We start from the raw sequence: 8,860 nt of genomic DNA, 5'->3' as shown, positions 1-8,860 counted from the left end.
GACTTGTCCTCGCTGTGTCAGTTCTCCAGGAAGTACACAGCGAGATGGGGTAAAGAGAATGGAAGGCTCGTGGTGGGAGTAACGTGTGGGGAAGATAAAGGGGAGACAGTAGTCTGGATAGGGTGACCACAGGTGGTGACACATACGGGACACTCTATCAATCCAAGGGGAAGCTCCAGAGCCAGCTGCCCTTCAAGGCAGCCCTACGGTGGGCAGGAGTAGCCAGGCCTGAGTACCCTGCCCTGCTCGGTGACTGGCTGGGGCTGCCTGGATGAGCGTGGCCTCGGCTCGCGTGGCTGCCCGGCAGCTGTCCGCTCCCTGAGCTCGTCCCGCCGCCCCGCACGCTCCTCCCCAGAGGGAGACAGGGCGCCCCTGACTGAGTGAGTCTTAGACCTGAGAGCTCCACGTGCTCACAGCTCCGTAGTGAAGACCATGACTCTGTCACAGCCTCTAGCACGTGCTCAGCAGTGTTTAAAATGATTCTCTTTAAGCCTCAAGACAACTTCAGAGATAATTTTTATTTTCTACATTTGAAAGGTGAGAAAACATAAGAGGTTAAGTTACTTTTTCCAAGTTCAACCGAAGGCTAGAAATAGCAGAGCCAGGGGATTTGAAGGTATGCAATGAAACAATCGTCCATGTAGAGTAGAAACTTGTCTTATATTCTTACAAAAATAGAGGGCACGCATTCAGCTTACCTAGAGAATGTAGGGATTTTGCCCTGGTCACAGTGGGGGGAGCAGGTGGGAGGAGAAGGGGGAGACAGGCTTTTGGACTAATCACGTGAATATGTGACAGAGGTCAGGACAACGTCTGGCTGTAGAAGGACAGTTCATAACCGCTGCCTCCAGAATGTTGACCTGGACAGTCCACTCATATTAACATTCAGAAAGTAAGCACAGAGGAAAAGTATATGGTTGAGAGGGAGTGAGAGCGATTGCTCTAAAAGAAAAAAGATGGACTACATTTTGAAATAAAACTGGTAAAATTATTATCTGCAGAGTTAACAGTAATAAATAAAATGACAAGAATTAGAACCCAAAACTTTAAACACAACTTTGAGTGTCAAAAATATCTTCTCCAGATGCCTTATTTAATATGAATTTGCTGATCAGTTCGATTACCTTTCTGCAGTCAGTTGGGGCGTATTTCTACGGATAATGAAGATGAAAACAATGAGTCTTCGTACGTCAGCCAGGATCTGCCCCACCGGACTCGTGGGACACGTTGCAGCCTCTGCCTCCATTCCCGATCCAGGTGGACAGGCCCAATTCTACCTCCAGGTTAGTTGGGCTTGCACTTGGGTTTCAAAAAGTGATAAAAATTTATAGTTCACTTTGAATTTGATAAGATTCCGGGTAGTGTCTTCAGAATTCCATTTCATTAGCCTGTCCAAGGACTTCCAGATTCTCAACAGTCCTTACCAAACCAGGAACTGAAAGGCCAGCCCTTTTTTCATACATTTACAGAGCAAACAGAACCCGTGTCGGTTTATCAACGAGACGGGAAAGGAAGTTTCTCTCTCAGGAAGCTCAAGGCGGAATTTTGATAGATCCTTAGAGTGCAAAGGGTGGTCATTAAAATTTTAATCTCTTCACACGATTTCATACAGCTTTACATACACACCCAATACTGAGAACCCACAGACACCGTGATCTCTTTCTTCCCAGTGGAGGGTATTTGTTTAAACCTCCTTCCCAGAAGAGCTGGGTTGCTGGACTGGCTGGGGCTGCCTGGGCTCGCGTGGCTGCCCGGTAGCTGTCCACTCCCTGAGCTCATCCCGCCGCACCGCACGCTCCTCCCCAGAGCGAGATAGGGTCGCCCCTGACAGTGCTCAGGCCCCAGGGAAAGAGGGACAATGTGGCAATGGACGAGCTGAGCAGTGCTTCTCAGCGCCTCAGAACTCAAGGTTGATTTGAAAGATGGCTTCCGATCTGGGGTTGTCGTGCAATATTTGTGACATACTTATACTAAAAAAATATTGGTTGTCTGTCTGAAATTCAAATTTTTTACTTTGCATTTTATCTAAACATCATCTGTATTTACTTACATTTTGAAAGTCTGCATCGTCTCTGGCAGCCCTGCTCTAAGCACGGTCTCCAGAGCTGCAGAGCAGAGCTAAGGTGCCCATTTATTAATGTATGAGCTAGACAGTAAGGCAGAGTCCAGTAACCAAGCCATGGGGTCAGCTGGAGAGAACAAACAATGACAGATTAAAGGAAGAGATTTTGAGTTGTCGGAAGCAATAGAAGTTATTGACTGATCGGAACATGCACTGTGCAATATGATGGCATTTGATGAAGGTAGGACAGTTGCTAGAAAGGAGTGTCTAAGAGGTAGTACTGTTAATACTCCTATTTTTATTTTATTTTGTATATTTTTTAAGCCAGTCGATACTCTATTGAATGGGTGAAGAAACTGAGGCACTCGGAGAGCAGGTGACCCACCCCTGGAAACACCGGCTGTGGAGTGAGGGTTTGAACCGTAGTCCGCCTCCTGCTGCTGCGCCTTGCAGCCTTGGTTCTCTCTTCAGGACAGCTTTGCTCTTTTATTTACTTATAAAAATTTTAGGTGCTTAAGGACATCAGAAACTCCCTTCTGAAGACAATTCCTCCATGCACAGGTTAGGGACGATCCGAAAAGCCAGACTTATCAGATTCTCCTTTAATATTTGTTGATTAATAAAAGAAAGATATTGTTTTAGAAGAGGACGTTTTAAATAATAGTAATATGTGGCATGTTGGTTGTCTAAAAAAGCCAGAATTCATGAGTACTCTCCTATTAGTTGCAACGTCTTGTATTTCAGGAGCATCTGACTTCTAATCTATTCATGGGTTCATTAAGACCCTGGTTGAGCACGTGTGTGTCAAGCCCTGCACGAGACACTGGACATGGTCATGGAAAGGTGCCGTGTGCATAGTCCCCGACTTCTGGGAACCTGTCGTTCTCTTCCTGCCTTTTGTGTAGAGCTGGATTTTTCCTTTGTCCCTCCAGAGCCCACCAACCCTGTTATGTGGCCCAGAAAACCAGCCTCTTCCCCTGTCATCTTCTGAGATCTCTGCTTTTCGCTGGGCTTGGTCCGTAGCAGGGTGGAGAGAGGCTGAGCTTTCCTGCCTGTGCACTCTCTCAGAGACATTCGCTCCCCCTCTGGAGCCTCTGGTTCTGTCGGCAGCCCCTCTCCACAGCCAGAGCCCTGAGTTCTGGTAAGTGTCCCCGTCTCCCGGTCCCCAACAGGCTTAGAGGTGATAAGGGCCTCTGCTTGTCGCTTATCTCCGGGGTTTTGCTACAGGTTGTTGGTCTCCTTAATCCTGTCCTGGCTTTTCTAGATAGTCTGTCAACTTAAGTATTTTCGGCGACCCCTTTGAGTGCATCATCTCTTTCCCTGGGACCCTGACTAATGCGAGCATGGCAATCCCTCCTATGGCTACTGCTTTGCAGATTGTCCATAAATTCTGACCAAAACAATAAATAAATTTGATCCAAAGACAAAAACACTGAAGCAACGAAATACGCTTAGGAGAAAGTAAAACTACAGGCCAGGAGTAGTAGCTCATGCCTGTAATCCTAGCACTCTGGGAGACCCAGATGGGAGGATCACTTGAGGTCAGGAGTTCGAGACCCCATCTTTACCCAAAATAGAAAAAATTATCCAGGCATGGTGGCACATGCCTGTAGTCCCCAGCTACTTGGGAGGCTCAGAGAGGAGGATCGTTGAGCCCAGGATTTTGAGGTTGCAGTGAGCTGTGATGATGCCACTGCAGTTTACCCAGGGTGATAGACTGAGACTCTGTCTCCAAAAAAAAAAAAAAAAAAGAAAAGAAAAGAAAGAAAGAAAGAAAGAAAGAAACTAAAACTGCAATTGACATGCATGCTGACTGTGCACCAAGGAAAAGAGAGGCCGGCAGTGTCAGTACAGTGGACCCATGAACAACATGGAGGTTGGGGGTACTGACCCCATGCAGTTGAAAGTCCACGTATAACTTTTGACTCTCCCAGAATTTAACTACTAATAGCCTACTGTTGCCTGGAAGCCTAACCAATGACATAAACAGTCAATTAGCACATATTTTGTATGCTATATGCATTATGTACTGTGTTCTTACAGTAAAGTAAGCTAGAGAAAAGAAAATATTATTAAGAAAATCAGAGCCTGGTGTAGTGTTGTGCACCTGTGGTCCCAGCTACTCAGGAAACTGAGGCGGGAGGATCGCTTGAGCACAGGGGTTCGGAGGTTACAGTGAGCTACGACTGTGCCACTGCACTCCAGCCTGGGCAACAGAGCAATAACTCATTTCTAAAAAAAAAATGTTACTAAGAAAATCATAAGGAAGAGAAAATATATTCACTGTGGAAGAGGTGGAGGTGGAAGAAGAGGCAGGAGAGGCAGGTGCAGTCAGGGTAAGTTTTATCGAGAAGAATCTGTGTAGAAGCGGAGCCACGCGGTTCAGGCTTGTACTGTTCAGGCTGCTTGTGTTGCACCGGTCAGCTACGCAGTGTGTTCCCGTTGCACTGACCAGGGCCCGCCCCACAAGGACTCGTGTGCATGATTTATCAACGCATCACGTACTCGCATAGCCATGCAGAGAGCATCCCCTGCTAAACCACACGGTGCACACATTTTTGTAAATGTATCTTTTATATGCACGTATGCATTATCCACATCTCACATAAAGAAGAGCTAAAAGAACTGATTAGGTTTAGCAAGGAAGAAAGCCACTACCCAAGACAAATGACTGCTGTGTTTACTCAGACATTTCTCAGAGGACCAAGCATGCTTTGAGCTGCACTAAGAGATCTCATAAGGAATAAAGAAGGATGTTCTGGGGAAGAAGATTCTGCTTCTGTGGAAGGGAAAACTTTGTAACAGTGTGAGGTCCCAGAATAATTTTCCAGTTTAGCTATGTGCTGTTTGTTCATAAGAATCACTTTGGATTTTGGTCGCATAATATATTCGATACTTAAAAGGAAATTCTATGAGCTCAATTACATGGCATAAGTAGCTTTTTAAAAAGGTTTGCTGGGTGGTCCCTGATAGCCTCTCGTAACGTAAGGCTTGCTTTTTTTTGTTTTTTATTTTTTTTGGTCATCTGTTAAGAGACTTAATGGGAAACGGCATCTCACTAGAAATGCATAGGAGTTAATAGTCTTTTGCATATTACGTGTTTGTGATATTAAACAAAAAATAACGTACAGTGTGTTCACATATATAAAAGTGGCGGAACACTGCCTGGCTTATAGCAACTGCTATGTAAGTGCCTGCTGGTATTATTGTTGTTGTCGTTGTTCTACTTTGATGACATCTTGTCACATCACAGTTCTAGTTCCAGCGGGTCAAGCGTCACTCCTCCAGCAGTGGCTGCGCTGCACCTGCCAACAGCACGGCCACCCCCAGCCTTTCCCTTCCCAGGGGTGGTATGTATTGGCTGTCACTACCCCCATCCCTGTGGGAAGTCACATCTGGTCTCTACTTCTACAAAGACCCCGAAAAGATGGAAAAGGAAGGGCAGGACACTGCTGAAAAGGCGGTGACCAAGCACGAGCTTCAGAGCGTGGCCTGCCCGGCTCTCGAGTTTCTGCCCATCCGCCAGGCCCGGCTGCCGGTGCAGTGGGGCCAGCTGCAGCTCCGCCACCTGGGCCGCGACGGGGTGCAAGTAGCCCCAGACGGCCACACGGGATTCTCCCACAGAAGCTGCCTCCTGGGCAGATGACGGAGATGAGACTGAGGGGAAATCACCATCAGTCTCTGAATAAAAACAGAGTGCGACTCTGTGTCGGGCAATCACAGTGTGCCCTCGATCCCACGCAACCGCCGGTTACAAACACTGTCACCAGTAACTTTAAACTAGACCCGACTGTTCAAGCTATAAATTAGTTGTTAAAGCTTAGTTATTTAATAATTAAGTCAGACATTTCTAATTTTGTACTTTTTTATTTCCTCAAAATGTTTTCAAGTTGTTGTAAGATTCTGATTAACTTCTTGGTCATTTTCACAGAGCATAAGGCTTATTTTTATTTTTGGTTCATGTCAAAAGGTAACTAATATTAATTTGTCATTGCACTTATCATTTTTAGATACATAACTCATTGCAGTGGAAAAGACCTGAGAGATTTCTTTCTTTCTTTCTTTTTTTTTTTTTGAAACAGAGTTTCGCTCTGTTGCATGGGCTAGAGTGCCGTGGCGTCAGCCTAGCTCACAGCAACCTCAGACTCCTGGGCTCGAGCGATCCTCCTGCCTCAGCCTCCTGAGTAGCTGGGACTACAGACATGCGCCACCATGCCCGGCTAATTTTTTTCTATATATATTGTTTAGTAGGCCAGATAATTTCTTTCTATTTTTTTTAGTAGAGACGGGGTCTCGCTCTTGCTCAGGCTGGTCTTGAACTCCTGACCTTGAGTGATCCACCTGCCTCAGCCTCCCAGAGTGGTAGGATTACAGGCGTGAGCCACCGCGCCCGGCCGAGATTTCTAAATAGAAGAAAACTCTGAGGTCATCCCTCCCATATTGTAGAAACATTGCTTCTTTTAGATATGAATCCATATTTTTATCAGTTTGAAAGCAAAATATGATGTAATTGCCCACCTTTGACATGACTTTAACCAGGAAGCTTGTCCCTTTTTTAAGTCTTGAAAAAGTTCATCCATAGCAAGAAATCCTTCAAGAATAAAAATAAAACATCACTTTATTTAGGTTCAATTCAACCAGTACTTGTTGATCATTTATTATGTATTAGGCACAATTCTGGGCTCTGTAAATTCAGAGATGACTGAAGTGGCCCTGTCCTTAAGAAGTTCACTATTTCTTCCTGAAATGGGAAGCTAGACAAGGCATTCTAGAACAACGTGGGGAGTTCTTTAGCTGAAGCCTGTTATACAGAGTTCTGACAGAGCCCCAAAGGAGCCTGATGATTCCTTCTGAAGGGAGCTTGGTCTTATTTGGTTACATGCCTGTCCCCTTTAAGAGACTAGACTCTGCTTGAGGACAAGGACCATGGATTCATTGCTCTTTATTCCTACTGAAAGTACAGGGCTCAACTTATCTTTTTCATAGAAAAGAAAGAAAGAGACGGAGAAAGAGAGAGAGAGAGAGAAGTAGAAAGGAAGGAAGGAAGGATGTTATTTGCTAAATTGTGTATTCCCAAAATTCATATGTTGAAGTCCTAACCCCAGGTATCTCCTAACCCCAGGTATCTCAGAATGTGACTCTATTTGGGAATAGAATCCTTAAAGAGGTAATTAATATGAAAGAGGTCACAAAGGTGGGCCCTAATCCAATATGACTGATGTCCTAATAGGAAAAGGCAATCAGAACACAGATGGACACAGACACACACAGAGGGATGACCATGTGAAGACACAGGGAAGATGGACATTTACAGGCCAAGGAGACAGACAGACCTCAGAAGAAACCAAGCCTGCTAACATCTTGATCTCAAACTTCTAGCCTCCAGTACTGTGATACAATAAATTCTTGTTGTTTAATCCATTTGGTCCATGATATTGGTTATGGCAGCTCTAGTAAACTAATACAGAAAGAAGGAAAATAAGAGGTGATTCTTGAGTCAAACACCAAAGAGCAAATATGATTTTTCCAAACTGGAAAAGGAAAAAGGAATGATTAATTCTGTCCAGAATAGGAAAAGAATCAAGATTTCACAGAAGAGATGACATTTGAGCCAAGCATTGAGGGGTTGCCAGAATCTGTCACTTGGAGAAGGAGAAAAGAGGTTAAAGCATAAGAGGAAGAGGGACCTTTTCACAAAGAACCACACACACTTGGAAAATGGGCCCAGCAGGCTGTCTGGGCTGTGAGTTTGAGGTGCAGGGGTAACGGGAGATGAGTTGGGCAAGTAGATTGAAATCGGACTGTGGAAGACCAATGGTCGACCACGAAGGGAGTTCGCATAGTAGAAAGAATTGATCAGGTCTTTAGATTAGAGACAGACACCAGGAAGGGAGGAAGGGAAGGGTGAAGAGAGAGCAGGAAGTTAAATAGCGTCTGTCATAATGGTGCAGACAGAAGGGTAGGAGGTTCTGAAGTGGACAGGGAGCCATAGAATTGAAAAGTTGAGAGTCAGTGTAACATTGTGGGTAGAACCTCTACAAGTGATTGACCACAGCAGAAGCTGTGTCCAAAAATAATACTAAGATTCTGAGTTGGTAAAGAGAAGAGGACTATACCAGGGTCAGAAATACAAAGTCGGGAGCAGGTCTTGGCTATGGTTGATGGGAGGTGATGATTTGATTTGAGATGAGATGTATGACAAAATCAATGTGTGTTGCAGTAATTAGGAGATATCTAGAAGGGAGAGCTTCACCCTGTGACAGGGGGATTTAATGGTATCTGGCCCCCCATCAAGCCACGGAGGCCACATCACATCAGAGCAGACCTCCCATGTCTGGCTGTGTCCCAGGCTGAGTTGTAAACCACTAATGGACACACTGTGCCTTCTGTGGCCCCAACCCTGCTGACTTCTGCCCTTGAGTTCCCACATATCACATTTGGCTGTCATCTCTTCTTACAACGATCCTTTCCCTGAGAAAGAATAGGCTCTGTAATGTGCAGTAACAAACACCCCCAAATCTCAATGGCTCAAAACAACGATGCTTCATTTCTTGTTCACATGACATGTCCATGTCATCATTGTCCTTCCTCTGGGTCCTGGCCATGGAGCCACTGTTCACAGTCATCATGGCACAGGGAAGAGAAAGCTTGGCAAAGCCTCCAGGGCACTTGAAACTTCCATCCCAGGGAGGCCCAAGGGGAAAGAGGCACCTGCCTGTGTGGACGCAGTCCAGACGGTGCATGTGAGGAGGCGGCCTTGACCTCCCAGCCCTCACAGTTGCTATGCCCTTCCCATGT

General features: G+C 45.5%; 1 long non-coding RNA gene across 1 annotated transcript; it reads right to left on the bottom strand.

Annotated features, from left to right (window-relative positions):
* Window positions 1–498: 498 nt before the first annotated feature.
* Window positions 499–7,115, bottom strand: LOC123629902. Its single transcript, XR_006732369.1, has 2 exons — window positions 6,581–7,115; window positions 499–2,189 (listed from the first exon to the last, which is right to left on the bottom strand). It is a non-coding gene; the product is annotated as an uncharacterized LOC123629902 (long non-coding RNA).
* Between the last annotated feature and the right edge of the window lie 1,745 nt (window positions 7,116–8,860).

This window comes from Lemur catta, unplaced genomic scaffold, assembly GCF_020740605.2.
Source record: "Lemur catta isolate mLemCat1 unplaced genomic scaffold, mLemCat1.pri scaffold_62_ctg1, whole genome shotgun sequence".
NCBI classification, from domain to species: Eukaryota; Metazoa; Chordata; class Mammalia; order Primates; family Lemuridae; genus Lemur; species Lemur catta.
Note: the sequence above shows the minus strand (reverse complement) of the source record. Positions and strands in the feature narration are given on the sequence as shown.